This window comes from Onychomys torridus, chromosome 4 (genome assembly GCF_903995425.1).
Source record: "Onychomys torridus chromosome 4, mOncTor1.1, whole genome shotgun sequence".
NCBI lineage: Eukaryota > Metazoa > Chordata > Mammalia > Rodentia > Cricetidae > Onychomys > Onychomys torridus.
Window position 1 is genome coordinate 73,254,073 of NC_050446.1, and position 18,498 is coordinate 73,272,570.

Consider the following 18,498-nt stretch of genomic DNA (forward strand, 5'->3'; position numbering starts at 1 on the left):
TTAGTGTCCAAGGGCCATGCTGCCTCTGGGGCCATGTTGATCTGAGTGACTACCTTGAGCAACTGTGATATCCAGACCAGGCTGCTGCTGAGGACCACGTCTGTGTCCACGGTCCTACTGCAGCCATGGACTGAGTTGAATTCTGAAGACAATTGCCACCAAAATTCACACAGAAGCCTGGTGTTGGGGCCACAACTTGCAGTGTTTCTGGTGTTCAGGGACCCTGCTGTGACCAGAGCCATCCTGATCTGAGTAGCCTGTGCTTCTTTCCACCCAGAGCCAAGTTTTTTTCCTGGGCCTGAGCTGCTGCCAAGGAGCCATGTATATGTCTGTGGTTCTGCTGCGGCTAGGATCTTTGTTGTTGTTTGTACCTGTGTCACATCTGTGGGCCACAGGAACAATGCATGATGAAATCAGAGGGCCATGCTGAGCCAGTTGAACACATTACTGGCTCTGGTAAAGCTGCTTGGCCTGCCTCTCACTGGACATGGCAGCAAGAGAGCTGGCCTTGACCCTTAAGGTTGAACTGGCCCTCAAACTGAAAAGAGATCGCCTCACGCCTTACCACAGGCATGGGAGAGCTGGGCCAGATAGAATGGGTGAACAGTAGCTGCCTCCACCCCTCACTTGAGGGTGTTAGCCCTAGTTGTCCAGATTGACCAGCCTAACTACCACTCAGGCCCACAGCCAGGCCCAGTTTGGCCCATCCTAACATCTGCCCCATTTAGAGCTCATGAAGGATCTGTTCCTGTGCAACAATAATAGATACTGTAGAATCTCCATGACTAAAAGCAGCCACTGTGGGATATCCAAAAGGAATTTTAGTGAGGATCCAGGCATGATGGTGTACCAGAAACCAAAGACCTAGATTCATTGTAATGAACATTTCCTGATTGGATAAAAGCACGTACTGTGTGACTGTAACTCTCAATTCCAGCATAAATGAAGCAGTGTTGGAGAAGTGGAAACCTTGCAGAATTGAATAGAGTTTTTTTGTTTGTTTGCTTTGTTTTGTTTTGGTATTTTGATTTTCTTTTGAGGGGGCATTGGAAGGGTGAGCAGAGAATATGGGGAGACTGGTAGGTGAGCAGAATTAGAGTACATGAAATAAAATTCCTAAAGAATCAATAAAGAAATTATGTTACATTAAAGTAGGGGGGCTCCCAACTGAGTCAGGACCTCTGGATATGTGAGACAGTTGATTAGCTTGAACTGTTTGGGAGGCACCCAGGCAGTGGGACCTAGACCTGTCCTTAGTGCATGAGCTGGCAGTTTGGAACCTGGGGCTTATACAGGGACACTTTGTGCAGCCTGGGAGGAGGGGACTGGACCTGCCTGGACTGAATCTACCAGGTTGAACTAAATCCCCAGGGAAGTCTTTGCCCTGGAGGAGATGGGAATGGGGGGTGGGCTGGGGGGAAAGTTGGGGTCAGGGGCGGGAGAGGGGAGAACAAGGGAACCCATGGCTGATATGTAAAATTAAATTAAATTATGAAAAAAAGTAATAGTAAAGAAACAAAAAAAGTAGGGGGGCTAAATAATTAAAAAATATAATATATAACGTGCCATAATAATTTTGCTTTAGATTCCAAGTGAGATTCAAGAATTGCCTGCCATCCTCCTCTCTTTTTCTCTTGGAGAGGCATAAGTCATATTAGTGTTCATGGTTCTTCACATCTTTCAAACCTCTAATTTTGTGTACATACATTCCCTTTTAAGTTCTATGATTCTATAATAAGTAAGGAAAGCAGTGTATTTTATTAAGCCATAATTATGCAACCATCAAAGCTTTCCCCATGAATAATAAACTAGTAGAAAGAGGAATTTAATGGGCATTGTTAGAATTTGATATTAATGCCTTCTTTTGGGTGTGAAAGGAACTGTGCTTGTGGAATACGAATCTGGCATGAACTTCATAGAGATCCAACCTCCTCTAACTGCTAAGTCAGTTTTCTGCAAAGTCTTGACTGTTGATCAGTCTTCTGCTGCCTTCTGCCTCCAGAACTATAGACTAGGAGCACAAAAGTCTCAAGCAAACTCTATTACTTTTTGAAAAAGGTCAGAGTGGTCTCAATGAATGAAACTGAGCTCATAGTTAATATAATAGTTATCATGCTTTTAAGCACATATGATCTAAATATGGAAATTTTAGAATAAAATTCACTCATAATACTTATTCAAGTCATTAAGTTTTGCTATTTTTAGTCATTTCTATTTGTGTTTTAATGGCTTACAATTTAAACCATTGGTCTCAGAGATCCAAACATAAAAATCATATTTTCTTGATAGATAATGGGAGTTCACATGAAATTTTATGTTGCATCAGATGGGGAAAAGACTTTGAAAGGAATTTATTTGGATATTTATGATGGTAGTGTTTCCCAAAGGAGAAAGGCTTTCTATGTCAGATGTATCATTTTAACCTCTGCCTGTGTCTGCTGATGACATGCACACACCTGTGATTATCCTTCTCCAAGGTTCATTATGTCTTTCTTAATGCACAGGAGTTACCGACAAAATGGCTCTCTAGCTGCACTTAATGAATGATTTTTCATGTTTTACCTGTTTCAGTTCCTCTCTTTATAAAGAGAAAAAGTATATTCAGAGAACCATAGATATGTGTGTAGTGATTCTTCATTGGAAAAGATTGGCAGTGTGAAGTACTGTAGTTTGAAAGTATTATGCCTATCAGCCAAAGGGCACCACTCAAGCTAATGGAGTCTTCATTTCCTGTAATCACTCTTCTACCCTTTGCATATAAGCAAAGGATAAAATACCTGAGAAGTATTTTAGAAAAGAAGTTGGCAAAGAAAAAAGCCAATATTTGACACAATTTCTCAGTGTCAAAGAACTCTCTCTCTCTCTCTCTCTCTCTCTCTCTCTCTCTCTCTCTCTGTGTGTGTGTGTGTGTGTGTGTGTGTGTGTGTGAGAGAGAGAGAGAGAGAGAGAGAGAGAGAGAATTTGTGTGTGTGTGTGTGTGTGTGTGTGTGTGTGTGTATAGGTTAATTTGCACATGTTCATGTTGGTATACATTAATATGAGAAAACATGTGTATACATGAATCTGTGAGTGTGTGTGTGTGTGTGTGTGTGTGTGTGTGTGTGTGTGTGTGTGTGTTCACCTATGTATCTTTGCATATGATGATGAAAGGTCAATTGTAGGAACAGTTCCTTAGGAGCTATGGGTGCCACCTGCTTCACTTTTTTAGACAGGGTTTCTCATTGCACTGGAGGTCACTAAGTAGTATCAGTTGGCTGACCTGCAAGCACCAAATTTCCAATATGAAAAACTTTAGCTATTCCATCATAATTCTCCTAGTGTTGCCAATTTGCTACTGTATAGTAGTATGCTTACTCATGATATTCAACTTTAGAAGTATAGTTTCACATCTGGACAAGATATGGAGATCCCAGCCACTTCTTGAGACTCAAAGACCAGCCCCCAGCTCCCATCTGCCCCTGAACTCCCACTAAGAAGACTTAATACCAATACTCTTTAAATTGTTCCACACAATAGAAGCAGTAGGAATATTACCAAACTCCTTCTATGAGGCTACAATTACCCTGATTCCTAAACCAAAGATGCAACAAAGAAAGAGAACTACAGACCGATCTCCCTCATGAACATTGATGCAAAAATATCCTATAAAATACTGGCAAACAGACTCCAAGAACACATCAAAGCAATTATCCACCATGATCAAGTAGGCTTCATCCCAGTGATGCAAGGGTGGTTCAACATATGAAAGTCTGTCAGTGTAATACACCATATAAAAAAAGTCAAAGAAAAAAACAACATGATCATCTTACTAGACACAGAAAAGGCCTTTGACAAAATTCAACACCCCTTCATGATAAAGGTCTTGGAGCGATCAGGAATACAGTGAACATACCTAAACATAATAAAGGCAATTTACAGCAAGCCAACAACCAACATCAAATTAAATGCAGAGAAACTCAAAGCGATTCCACTAAAATCAGGAAAAAGGAAAGGCTGCCCCCTCTCCCCATACCTATTCAATATAGAACTTGAAGTTCTAGCCAGAGCAATAAGACAAAATAAGGAGATTAAGGGGATAAAAGTTGGAAAGGAAGAAGTCAAGCTTTCCCTATTTGCAGATGACAAGATAGTATACATGAGTGACCCCAAAAATTCAACCAAGGAACTGATAAAGCTTATAAACACCTTCAGCAACATAGCAGGATACAAGATCAACTACAAAAACAACAAAAAAATCAGTAGCTCTCCTATATACAATAGACAAACAGGCTGAGAAGGAAATCAGAGATACATCATCCATTACAATAGCCACAAATGATATAAAATTGTCACGACCGCCTCCACCAGCAAGGAAGATGCCACACTGAGCTCTTCTTTCAGCAGTTTATTTTAGGAACCCTGAACAGTCTTCTCTCTGGGGAAACCTGCTCACTCCTTATATAGCCTCTGGGCAGCCAAACCTAGCACGCAACATGCCATGCGCAACACCAATGGGCCCAGGTCTATAAGCAAGCAAGATTCTCAGCCTTAGCCAAATAAGGAGTTGTTTATCACTGAGAGCACTCACCATTGGGAAGGTGGAGGACAGGAGCCAGCTCCATCTTTAAGGCGCGGCTGCACGCAGCTCTCTACATAAAATACCTTGGAGTTGCTCTGTCTAAGCATGTGAAGGCCCTATATGACAATTACTTTAAGTCCCTGAAAAAAGAAATTAAAGATGTCAGAAAATGGAAAGATCTCCCATGCTCATGGATAGCCAGGATTAACAGTAAAAATGGCTATCTTACGAAAAGCAATCTACAGAATCAATGCAATCCCCATCAAATTACCCAACACAATTCTTCACAGACCTGGAAAGAATAATACTCAACTTCATATGAAAAAAACAAAAACAAAAACAAAAACAAAAACAAACAAACAAACAAAACAACAAAAACAGGATAGCCAAAAGAATACTGTACAATAAAACAACCTCTGGAGGCATCACAGTCCCTGAACTGAAGCTCTACTATAGAGCTACAGTAATAAAAACAGCTTGGTACTGGCATAAAAACCAACATGTGGACAAATGGAATCAAATTGAAGACCCGACATTAACCCGCACACCTATGAACATATAATTTTTGACAAAGAAGCCAAAATGTACAATGGAAAAAATAAAGCATCTTCAACAAATGGTGCTGGCATAACTGGATGTCAGTGTGTAGGAGGCTGCAAATAGATCCATATATGTCACAGTACACAAACTTAAGTCCAAGTGGATCAAAGACCTCAAAATAAATCCAGTTAATCTGAACCTGATAGAAGAGAAAGTAGGAAGTAGTCTTGAACACATTGGCAAAGGAGATAACTTCCTAGATATAACACCAGTAGCACAGACACTGAGAGAAACAATCAATCAATGGGATCTGTTGAAACTGAGAAGCTTTTGTAGAGCAAAGGACACTGTCAACAAGACAAAGCAACAGCCTGCAGAATGGGAAAAGATCTTCACAAACCCCACATCTGACAAAGGGCTGATATCTAGAATATATAAAGAACTCCAGAAATTAGACATCAAAATGCCCAACAGTCCAATTAAGAAATGGGCTATAGAACTAACCAGATAATTTTCAACAGAGGAAGCTCAAATGGATGAAAGACATTTAAGGAATTGCTTAACATCCCTAATTATCCAGGAAATGCAAATCAAAACCTGTCTGAGATACTACCTTACACCTGTCAGAGTGGCTAACATCAAAAACATAGAAGACAGTTTATGCTGGAGAGGATATGGAGCAAGGGGAACTCTCCTTCACTGCTGGTGGGAATGCAAGTTTGTACAGCCACTTTGGAAATCAATATGGCACTTCCTTAGAAAATTGGGAATCCATCTCCCCCAGTTCCCAGCTGTAGCACTCTTATGCATATACCCAAGAAATGCTCAATTATATCACAGGGCATTTGCTCAGCTATGTTCATGTCAGCATTGTTTGTAATAGTCAGAACCTGGAAACAACCTAGATGCCCTTCAACTGAAGAATAAATAAAGAAAATATGGTACATATACACAATGGAGTACTACTCAGCAGAGAAAAACAAAGACATCTGGAGGTTTGCAGGCAAATGGATGGATCTAGACAAATTCATCCTGAGTGAGATAACCCAGACTCAGAAAGTCAAACATGGTATGTACTCACTCATAGGAGGATACTAGATGTAAAACAAAGATGACTAGACTGCTATTCACAACTCCAGGGAGGCTACCTAAAAAACAGTACCCTAAGAAAGACACAGGGATCACCCAATGACAGAGAAATGGGTGAAATCTACATGAACAACCTGGACGAAAGTGGGTGTAATGAATGGCAAGGTTCAAGGGAAAGAGAGCTTAGGGGAGCAGGAGATCCCAGCTGGATCAAGAACAGAAAGGGAGAACAAGGACTAACAGACCATGATAAATGAAGACCACATAAGAATAGGAAGAAGTAAAGTGCTAAAGAGGTGCCCAGAAATCCACATTGATACATCCACTGTAGACTACTTGCAATGGTCAAGAGAAAGCCAGATCTGACCTAGTCTGGTTATCAGATGGCCAAATACCCTAACTGTCGTGCTGGAACTCTCATCCAATAACTGATGGAAGTGGATGTAGAGATCCTCTGCCAGTCCCCAGGTGGAGCTCCAGTAGTCCAATTTTCGAGAAAGAGGAGGGACTGTAAGAGTGTGAATTGTTGAGTCCAAGACTGGAAAAAGCACAGGGACAAACAACCAAACGAATGGAAGCACGTGAATTATGAACCAAAAGCTGTGGAGCCCCCAGCTGGATCAGGCCCTCTGGATAAGTGAGACAATTGAATAGATTGAACTGTTTGGGAGGCACCCAGGCAATGGGACCTGGACCTGTCCTTAGTGTATGAGCTGGCTGTTTGGAACCTTGGCCTTACACAGGGACACTTTGCTCAGCCTATATGGAGGGGACTGGACCTGCTTGTACTGAATCTACCAGGTTGAGCTGAATCCCTAGGGGAGTCTTGGCCCTGGAGGAGATGGGAATGGATGGGAGGGGCTGGGGGGGAAGGCAGGGTGGGGCTGGGATGGGGGAACCCATGGCTGATATGTAAAATTAAAACACAAATATAATTTTAAAAAAGAAGTATGATTTCTTTTCCTTTTAATATACCACTTAAAGTACATGAATGAAATTAATCTTGAATAAAAGTGGAATTTTTTGTTGTTGTTCTGTTTTCATATCAGAAGTGTTTACTAGTCACATGAATGTAAATTTGGAGACAGCAAAAACACTATACTAATTTTGCCTGGGAAAAATCCAGTTTGAATATGTAAAACTGTCAGTCAAGCCATGTTCAGAAGCCAAAAATTTGCCTGAGAAAATATAGCTAACTATAGTATATCTATTTGTGTAATTAGTCTTTATGTCAGAGTAATATTCACAAACAATTTTCAAGCAGTCTATGTCAGTTCACAACCAAGAATACTAAGATATAGAAAAGTAGATTTAAAAATATATATTCTCAGTTCTTGGCTGGAACATTGGGCTCAAAAGACTTTTCCCTTTCAGCTTATTATAAATGGAATACAGTTTAAAAATCTTGGTAAACACTAAACATTATTCTTTTTTTTTTTTTTTTTTTTGGTTTTTTGAGACAGGGTTTCTCTGTGTAGCTTTGCACCTTTCCTAGAACTTGCTTTAGAGACCAGGCTGGGCTTGAACTCATAGAGATCTGCCTGGCTCTGCCTCCTGAGTGCTGGGATTATAGTCATGTGCCACCAACTGCCTGACATTATTCATTTTCAATGTATCACATGAATAGTCAACTTGGGTCATTTTTATACAAAGCCTCTGCACTTAAATATGTTAAATTAAAAATATTCAAAAATAATGTGAAGGTATTCTTTTTCTGAAACAAGTTTTAAAGTTAAACATTGAGGAAAAAAGCATACACCTGCTCACCTCATTAGATATAGAAAATGCCCTTGACAAAATTCAACACTCCTTCATGAAAATGTTCGGAGAGATTAGGGACACAAGGAGCAGAGGTAAATTTAATAAAAGCAATCTAAAGCAAGCCTATAGCCAACATCAAATAAATGGAGAGAAACTCTAACCAATTCCACTAAAATAAGGAACAAGCCAAGGTTGTCCATTTTCTACATATCTGTAGCAGGAAGTTTTTCACTGGTCCCACCCAGCCCCATGGTCCCACAGCTGCTTATAAAATAATCACTCAGAGATTTAATATTATTTACAAACTGTATGGCCTGTGGCAGCCCTCTTGCTAGCTAGCTCTTATATCTTAAATTAACTCATTTCTATTCATCTATGTTTTGCCATGTGTTCTGTGGCTTATTGGTCAGCTAGCTTGTTGTTCTCTGGGCAGCAAGCTGCCATCTCTCTCCAGACTCTGCCTTTCTCTTCCCTGCCTCTCTCCTTGGATTTCTCACTTACCTCTAAGCTACCTTGCCATAGGTCAAAGCAGCTTATTTATTAACTAATGCAAAAAAATATATTCACAGCATACAGAAAACATTCCTCAACACATATCTATTCAACATAGTACATGCAGTTATAGCTACAGCAATAAGACAATACAAGATCAAGGGTATACAACTTGGAAAGGAAGTAAAAGTATTGTTTTTTGCAGATGGTATGATAGCATACATAAGTGACTACTATAACTCTGCCAGGGAACTCCTACATCTGATAAATAGCTTCAGTGAAGTGACTGGATATAATATTAATTAAAAAAAAAAACCATAGTCTTTCTATATACAAATGACAACTTGACTGAGAAAGAAATAAGAAAAATAATACCTTTCACAATAGCCACAAAAATTATAAAATAACTTGGTGTAACCCTAACCAAGAAAGATAACAACTTGTATGACAAAAATTTAAAAGCTTTGGAGGGGAAAAAATTTGAAGACATCAAAAGATTGAAAAAGTTCTTCCATGATTTTAGCTCAGTAGGATTAGCATACCTAAAATGGACTTCTTACCAAAATCAATTTACAGATTCACTGTAATTCCCATTGAGATCTTAACACAATTCCTTATAGACCTTGAAAAGACAATTCTCAATTTCATATGGAAAAAGAAAACAAACAGGATATCGATAACCATTCTGAACAATAAAAGCACAGCTGCAGTTATCTCTATCCATGACATCAAGTTGTACTAGAGAGGTATAGCAAGAAAAGGTGTATTATATTGACATAAAACAGACACATTCATTAATGGAATCAAATTGAAGACCCAAAAATAAAACCCCATACCCACAGACCTCTGGATTTTGATTAAAAAAAAAAAAAAAAAAAAAAAACAGAAATACACACTGGAAAAAAGACAGCATCTTTCAACAGTGGTCCTGGTCTAACTGAGTGTCTGCATGTTGGAGAATGCAAATAGATCTATATTTGATACCCTGTCTAAGTGGATCAAAGATCTCAAAATAAAATCATATGCACTGAGCCTGATAGAAGAAAAAGTGAGAAACAGCTTTGCTGAGGAATAGCCTAGGATGCTTTGGCACAGGAGAAAACTTTCCGAAGAAAACCCTGACAGTGCATGCATTAATCTCAACAATTAATAAATCTGTGAGGCGTTTACCCACCAACCCCACAGTTCCGCAGAGTTTTCTTGAGTGTGATCAACAGGAAATATTAGATAGAAGGATTTAGATTGTGGAGATAAACAGATAGAAAATACGGGATAGCCTTCAGAGGGCCTGTAACCTATTCCAACTGGCCCTGACTGTCTCTGCCCCAGGGTGTTTATAGAGACACTAAGGGGTGGAGCAAAATACCTCCTCCTTAGCATAGCCAAGTGCAGGCCATCTCAGACACCTGCACTCAGGCCCATGGTCCAATCATCCTCTCTATGCAGACCTGCTGGGTAAAGTCATGAGGAACCTGAAAATGAGCTCCCACATAAATGGGAGTTCATGCCAGGTGGTGGCAGCTGCGGCGGTGGCAGCTGCAGCAGTGTATGCCTTTAATCCCAGCACTTGGGAGGCAGAGCCAGGTGGATCTCTGTGAGTTCAAGTCCAGCCTGGACTACCAAGTTAGACCCTGTCTCCAAAAACCAAAAAAAAAGTGTCCTTTGAATCTTTGAATTACAGAAGATTTTTAGTTTTATGAAGTTCCATTTATTTATTTGTTTATTTGTTTTATTTATTAATTTATTTTTTGTTTTTTGAGACAGGGTTTCTCTGTGTAGCTTTGCGCCTTTCCTGGAACTCATTTGGTAGCCCAGGCTGGCCTTGAACTAACAGAGATCCACCTGCCTCTGCCTCCCACTGCCCGACTCAAAGGACACTCTTAATTGAACAAAATGGCAGCCTACAGAATGGGCAAATACTTTTACCAACTCCCCATATGATAGAGGATGGCTCAAAGGACACTCTTAATCGAACAAAATGGCAGCCTACAGAATGGGCAAATATTTTTACCAACTCCCCATCTGAGAGAGGACAAATATAAATATATATATATATATATATATATATATATATATAAATATATATATAAATATATATATATATATATATATATATATATATATAAAAAAAAACTCAGGGACTAGATATCAAAGGACCAACTAATCCAATTAAAAACTGGGTTAAAGATCTAAACAGAGAATTGTTAATAAAGGAATTTCAAATGTTTGAGAAACACTTAAAATATTTAACATCTTTAGTCATCAGGGAAATATAAATCAAATCTACTTTAGAGATTCCATCTTAAACTGGTCAGGAAGGTTAAGATCAGTAAAATAGTGATAACTCATGCTGGTGAGAATCTGGAGCAAGGGGGACACTCCTCCATTGCTGTTGGAAGTGCAAACCTGTACAGGTACTTGGGAAGTCCATATAACAGTTTCTAAAACAAATGGCAATCAATCTACCTCAAGACCCAGCTATACCACTCTTGGGCATATACCCAAAGGATGCTCAATTCTACCACAGGGACACTCATCTAAGGATGTTCATTGTTGCTATTTTCAAAATAGCAAAAAACTAGAAATAGCCTAGAAGTCCCCCAACTGAAAATGAATAAAGAAAATATGGTACATACTCAGCTGTTAAAACAAAATGACAACATGAAATTTGCAGACAAATGGTTGGAACTAGGAAAAATCATCCTGAGTAAGATAATCCAAACCCTGAAAAAGATATGGTATGTACTCATTTATAAGTGGATAACATCTGTTAAGTAAATGATTGTCAAGCTATAATCCACAGACCCAGAGAGATTAGGTCTCTAGGGGAGAAGTGTAAATTTCCCTGAGAATGGAAAATAGAATAGATTCTGTGAGTGCACTGGGGGTAGGTGAGTATGGAAGCAGTAGAGATAAGGTTGGAGGTAGGTTGAAGGGACAGATTGCTGACAGAGATAGCTGGAATTGTGTAGCATTTGGGGCACACTGTAGAAACTTACTGCAGTGGAATCTTCCTGGTGTCTATGAGGGTGATCCTAGTGAGGACTCATAGTGATTGGGGATAGGGAGTCTGAACTGGCCATATATTATAGCCAGGCAACCCTCCTAGTAGCAGGACTGGGTTGGTTTTGACTGAGCTATTGCCAGAGAGTGTCCTGTAGAGATACCTAAGCAACCCAGCCTGATGCTAGGAGAGAGGACAACATCCACAAAGCTCTTTGAAGATGGAGAGGCTGAGCTCCTGCCTGCATGGAAGCTTCTGAATGTTCTAGTCTCTGGTGATAGAAGGTACTCTGCAAGCTACGGAAAGAGAAATGTGGACAGCAGCGCAGTTATAGAACCTTTGACTTACAGTCTGTCCTGTCTGCAAGAGATGCTGAGGCAATGGTGGCTCATAACTTCTGGGAGTGGTCAAGTATGTCTGATTCAATTTGAATCCCACTCCATGAAAGGGACTCCATGCTTTACACAGGTAGGATGGCCTGGAACCAGAGACTGTATAGCCTAGAAACATAAGATAGAATCAAATAGGACTCATCTAAAAAAAAAAAAAAAAAAAATCAATGAAATGATTCTTAATGATCAGTGCATTTTCTAGCCTTCACCAGGGAGTCTTCCTCTAGCAGGAAAGGATATAGAGACCCACAGGCAGACATTATGCAGAGAGGTATCTATCAGGTCCCTTCCCTAGAGTTCTGGGGAGCCAAGGAAGAACAGATGGAGAGTTTGTAGGAGTCAAAAGAGATAGAGGACACCAGGAGAACATTAACGATTGACTCAAGAAAGCAGGATTCTTATGGACTCACAGACTGATGTAGCAATCATAGGGCCTGCAGTTTTCTACACTAGGTCCTCTGAGTATATGCTGTAGATGTTGTTTTGTATTTTTGTGGGACATCTAACTGTGAGAGTGGGTGTGTCTTTAACTCTGTTCCCTGTTTGGGAGGCTCTTTTCCTCCTGTTGAGTTACTTTGTCCAACCTCAGTGTGAGGGCCTTTTCTTGGCCTTTTTGCACTTTGTTTTGTTGCTTTTGGTTGTCATTTCTTGTGGGCCTGCTCTCTTCTGAAAGGAGAATGAGGAGTGGATCCAGGGGAGGTGTGGGGGGGAGGGGCTGGGAACAATGTAGGGAGGGGAGGATGTAGGCAAGATATGTTGTATGAGCAAATAATCTATTTCCAATAAAATAAAATATGCAGAATGAATAAACAGTTTTTAATCAAACTACTGGTGAAGTTCCTATAGAGTTGACAGAATTTTTTTTACTAAGAAAATAGTTATGAGATATCACACCACAGAGAATTTTAGTGTTTTCTTTTTCCTTCCTTGCTTTGTTTCTTTCTTTCTTTCTTTCTTTATTTTTTTGTTCTTTTGCATTCACATCAGGAGGCAAAGATATTGAGCACCTTGTAACAATTTAGGTAAGACCATTAGAAGAAAGTACCAATCAGTTGTGAATTCTGAAAATAATCATATGAAGCAAAATAAATAGAAATTTTAGGTAAAATTCAAAAACAAAACCAGTGATTTTGAATTACTTCCTTAGTTTTCCAGTGATTGATGGCTTTCAATTTTTTTTATTATTATTATGTATTTTAATTTTATACATCAGCCATGGGTTCCCCTGTCCTCCCCCCTCCTGCCCCCACCCCCACCTTCCCCCAGCCCCTCCCCTCCATTCCCATGTCCTCCAGGGCCAAGACACCCCTGGGGATTCATTTAAACCTGGTGGATTCAGTACAGGCAGGTCCTGTCCCCTCCTTCCAGACTGAGCAAAGTGTCCCTGTGTAAGCCCAAGGTTCCATACAGCCAGCTCATGCAGTAAGGACAGGTCCTGGTCCCACAGACAGGGTGCCTCCCAAACAGGTCAAGCTATTCAATTGTCTCACTTAGCCAGAGGGCCTGATCCAGCTGGGGGCTCCACAGCCTTTGGTTCATAATTCATGTGTTTCCATTTGATTAGCTATTTGTCCCTGTGCTTTTTGCAATCTTGGATTCAACAATTCACGATCTTGCAGTCCCTCCTCTTTCTCAACAGTTGGACACCTGGAGCTCCACCTGGGGCCTGGCTGAGGATCTCTGCATCCACTTCTATCAGTTATTGGATGAGAGTTCCAAGATGACTGTTAGGGTATTTAGTCATCTGATCACCAGACTAGGTCAGATCAGGCTTTCTCTCCACTATTGCCAGCTTTCAATTTTGACATCACTATTCTAATTCTTCCTTGGCTACTAGTGTTTCAAAAGGAGATTTCACTTTTCAGATAATCATGCACAAGAATGTGTGAGTAACTGTGGGCTACCAGCCTAGCTCCAGGTACTCATGCAACACATTTACAAACAACAAAAAGGAGGAGGATCAAATGGAGAGTGTGTGTGTGGGGGACAGCAAAGGATAAATTATCTGTGAAAATGGATTCCACAAAAACGTAATTGTTTATCAGCAAAACTATACAAAAGAATGGGTTTTGTTCGGACATTTCCATAGGTGCATACAATAAATTCCCTGCTCTTTGCTTCATTCCCATCCCTATCAGTCCTTCTCTTCCTTTCTTGTTCTTTTCTCTTTGTTGCTACTTAAACTTCACATGAGAAAAGTAATGAGATATACTCTATTTCTTTTAAATGATACAAGTAACTTTATCAATGGAGGCAATTTTAATCACTTAATACTGTATATTAAATGCCATTATTCCTTGAAGAAAATCAAGGGGTCATCAAAGTAGACACAAAAACTATTGCCAGATGTTTTATGAAAGAGTTTTTACTTTTCGTAAGTGACATACATGAAGATAAATTTATTCTCTCTCCAAAGTTTAAGTGTGTTGATTCCCTATAGGCGCCCCAGTGTATGTCATAACTCATGACTTCTGCTATATAGAGTCTGTGATCTTACTTCTTGGTTTGAGTAAAGCTTATTGGGTGTCATTGTTCAAACTATTAGTTAAATTTAAGCATGTTATGTTTTGTAGTGTTGTGGTCAATGCTTAGCTGACAAATTGTTTCACATAGTACTCTAATTCAGAAAGAAAAGCAATATTAGGCAGATCTTTGACTTTTGGGGAGAGAGTGCTTTGTGGAGAGAACTTTTGGAGAGACTAAACTCAAAGTCCTACATATGCTTAGTACATGTTTTATCACAGAGCTATTAACAGCTATCCAGTTATCATTGACTTATTTTAAAGACAAAATACATGTGAAAATCCAGATTATTTTCCACTTGAAAGTATCTGAGAATTCATTTAACCTATCTCTATCATTTTAGTTTCCACATCTGCAAAGGTGAATATGTTTTGTTCACTCTTTCCAATTATTTAATGAGATATAGTAAGTGTTTGTTAGGAAATATTTTAATGAAGAATAAATATTTTTCCCTTTTTTTCTACTTTCTTCTCTTCGGATATTCCATTTATTTATTTTCATGATCTGAATCTTATTGTTATTTGGGGATATTATGTTCTATTGGACATCACTTACAGATACATATTTTCAAGAGTATAATCTAAATTTATTTGTGGCATTGTCAAATATGGTTATTCTTTTCTTTTTGATAATTGTGAATGAAGCAGGTATAGATTGTCTACTCTGCAATGGGAACCATGGCAAAGGTCACAGTATGAGAGATAAATATGTCTGAATTTATATTTTGCCTGAAATTAAAAAAAAAATAAAGTAGAAAATAGCATTTAAATCAGTTTTTATCAAAGCTCTAGTATTACAATATGAATATCCAGATGTTACCACACCATTTGAATGAAATTCTGAGCAAGAAGTTATCTTCTTAGTCTCTAGTACTATACCTACAGCAGATACCACATGCTTTTCTCACTATTCTACTACTCAATAACAAATCTTGGCTTAGTTTGCAAACAAGAAAACTGAGCACAGAGAAGCCCAACAGGGCCATACATGAGTAAGAATGCAAATAGACATTATGGAAACCAGTGATTATGAGCAGGTTCCTCTTTGCTCCATCCTCTTTTCACAAATGCATTTTTAGGAAGATGATATAGCTTCAACATTTAGCATGATCTCCTCTACATCATTATGGTGTTCTTGGTGGTAGATTCATTTTTTTTTTTCATTCAAACATCTCACCATTTCCTCAGTCAATTCATAGTTCTAAACTGATGATGTTACAAAAAGATATCATTTTGTCATGGATTAGATTATCCATGAATTTTAATTAAATTATCTTTGAAGATTTAAAGGTAATATGGTAGTCATCTACTACAGCACTACTGAAAAATGGAGATTTTAGTATTAGGTGTGTTTGCTTTGGTGTTATCATGGAAAAACAACGACAATAGTAAGAACTCTTCTCCAATTTGAGTAAATAAGGGAGGGAGGGAAGGAAAGAGGGACGGAGAAAAGAAGGAAGGAAGGAAGGGAGGGAGGATGGAAGAAAGATATATTGAGGAGGAGGGAGGAAGGAAGAAAGGGAGAGGGGGAGAGAGACAGGGAAGAAGGAAGGAACAAAGGAAGAAGGTGGGGGAGGAGTCAGGGAGTATGGGAGGGAGGGAGGGAAGGAAGGAGATTTGCATTAGTAAGCTGGCAGAACTTCACCATTTGAGCTTCTTTTGGCTCTCATTTCAAAGCCTAATACTCAGTCAATAAAATTAATGATGAGGAAATTGAGAATCAATAGAATGAAATATGTTCTTTGCATTGTGTGTAGTCAGGCAATAGAATTCTCTAAAGCAGATGAGATCAAGTCAAATAAAGTGGTTAGATATGAAAACAGAAAGGATAGCTTTATCTTCATCCATAGGACTCACAGTTATTGCTCTATTGATCAAACAGTGGGGAAATTCATCTTTTGCTTCTAGGCATATTGATATGTTGACTGTCTGCAAAGATGTATGTGAGGTATCTTGATCTTCTGTGGGATTTATGTTTCAGTGTAAAAACAAGCAAGGCATGGTGTGTGGAATTGATCCAACACTTCCAGAAAACAGAGAGATGAGACAGATTAAACCAAACTTGTGTGGTAAATGGGATGATGCAAATCTCAGACATGTTACAACATAAGTAGAAAAGCCACTATTAAAGTAAAACTGAAGTGAAAAAGACAGCCTACAATAACTGTCCCTGTTCCAAATAAAACAGATATACAGAAAAGGAAAAAAGTTATTTACTGACTAATGATTTCATGTTAACTATAATTTAAATGCTCCCACCTACATATTTTAATGATTTCAGAAACACAGTAAAGGGAAATACTAACTACAAACAAGCAATGAAAAGCCAGTATTGCATATATTGTTACATAATTTCACATTCAAAACAATGAATGAAATAGGTTTTATTATTTTTATTAAAAATAACTGAAAAGAGGTGACACAAATATCCCCTGGCCTTTTAACATCATGTTTTAGGTTCTCAAAACTATTTTCCAAATCAAAAGCTAAAGCTCATAATAGATAAACAATTTCATTGTGCATCACTATAAAAAGAAAGGGCAGAGAATTTTATGAATCTCTGGAGCATGCTCTACAGAGTTAAATGACTTTTGCCTTCTTATCTTCTATTAAGAAGCTGCCCTGGGCCATTACTTTACCATGAAGAGATTTAATTTGAACATTTCAAGTGTGTGCTTAATAGAAAGGCTTTCTTTGCAAAAGGAAATAACCATTTAGGAGTAAAATTTAATTTAAATATTATCCTGCAAACACACTAATATTATTTGGTGTCAAGCACAGTTCCATAAGAAGACACATCTGTATCACCCTGAAGGATTCATTCTCATGCTGCACCAAGCTGTGCTCAAAACAGCCAAAGTTTCAGGAAATAGATTCTACACAGAAATGCTGGAATACTGGGTACTAGATAAACGACAGTATTGAAATAAAGCTCTTAAAGGGAATAGTAAATAATGTACCATACTAATTTCATGTGTAATTAGGAAAGAGGGGGAAAAAGCTACTGAAATTCAGAAGGATATGTCTGTCATGGATAATTGCATATAATTTATAGTTTAACTATATGAGGAAAGATTTTTAAGGTGTGTATAGTAAAAAACAACATTAAAGAAATCTTTACTGTATGGCAATTTTGGATGGTAGGATTGGTGAGAGAGAAAGAAATAGTCTAATTCAAGTCCTCATAGATTTTGAAGATGGTTGGTAACCGAGATTGTAGTGAACCACGTGTGAAAATTGCACAGTTATAGTCTAGTGTAGATTTTTTAAAAGGTCAAGACAAATGTGGGGAGTAATATGGAAGGGATTTCTCAAGAAAATAGCATTTTGATCTGGGATTTGAAGAATTTGTAGGCAAAGTGGATAGCTCTGAGACAATGGGCCACACATTCCATACAGAGAAAAGCAGATACAGAGACATTGAAGGAGGAAAGACAAATGGCTGGTCAAAAACTAGGAGCTACAGAGAGATGTCAAGGCCACAGCACCTCCTGTGCCTCACTCTTGTAAAAGTATTTTCTTCTTCTTTATGTGTTCTAAATATCAATGATGACCCACAGCTCTAAAGCTTCTGCCTTGTCCTTCCAGTACTTTCTAAGACCAGGCTTAATTAGGCAGTAAGGAGTTGAACATTTTGGTACTCAGTTACTGTGTATATTCTCATGTATGGTCCACAAGATTTGGTATTCAGTTTCTTTCTATCAAGGAGGAAAGTATGAGTTATGTAGAAATTCACTACACGGAGCTATCCAGTGATGGAAGAGAGGGTGCTCCAGGAGAGTACTCTCATGCAGATAAACATTGAGAAAGAAGGGCCAAGCAAGTATATTTTTTATATTCTCACTCATTTCTAAAATAATATAGAAAAATATCATTCTGCACTTTTTCAGTATAACAGGAAGTTTCCTTCCCTGAACTAGTTTGAAATTCCTGAAAAGAGGAAAGAACCTCAGGCATATGGACAGTCATTCCCACATATCATCATCAGGACCAGCAATTTTAATTTGCAAGGCCTAATTTTGTACTCTCACTCTAAAAACTGAGGAATAGTAGAGAAGAAGAGGAAGGTGACAGACAATTTGCTAGCTATTAAATTATACTCCAGATGACATATATTATACCTACTTTAAAATCTTAATC